Genomic DNA, 465 nt, shown 5'->3' with positions numbered 1-465 from the left:
AAGACAATGGGTTTTCACACAAAATTCTTGTATCTACAACATTAACTAGTGTTGTTTCAAGCTTTCATGTTCTGTTGATCTATAAAATCTAGTTATGGCACAAGTTTAAATCCAATGTGAAAACATTAAGCACAATGGGTCTTCACATATAATGGACATATCTATAACTCTAGTTTAACTTTCCATATGCTACTAAATGTTTAAAATCTAGTATAGCACAAGCTAAATTAAATCAAGTGTAGCACAAGATACCATGCACAACTAATTTATATCAAACTACATGCTTGGTGCATGTTTATCTATCACGTTGAGGGCAAAATTATTTCCTCATGAACTAATATTGTGCATTTGTACAAATCCATATTTTGCTAGAGGAACTATGCACTAATACAAATCTGTCACACTAGATTTGTACAAGTCATAAATATCCAAGTATTTATCAAATAGCTGAAATGAAATGATTCT

Source organism: Dipteris shenzhenensis, chromosome 32, assembly GCF_047967505.1.
Source record: "Dipteris shenzhenensis isolate YYH24624 ecotype China chromosome 32, Dip_SZ_1.0, whole genome shotgun sequence".
Classification (NCBI taxonomy): Eukaryota; Viridiplantae; Streptophyta; class Polypodiopsida; order Gleicheniales; family Dipteridaceae; genus Dipteris; species Dipteris shenzhenensis.
Note: the sequence above shows the minus strand (reverse complement) of the source record.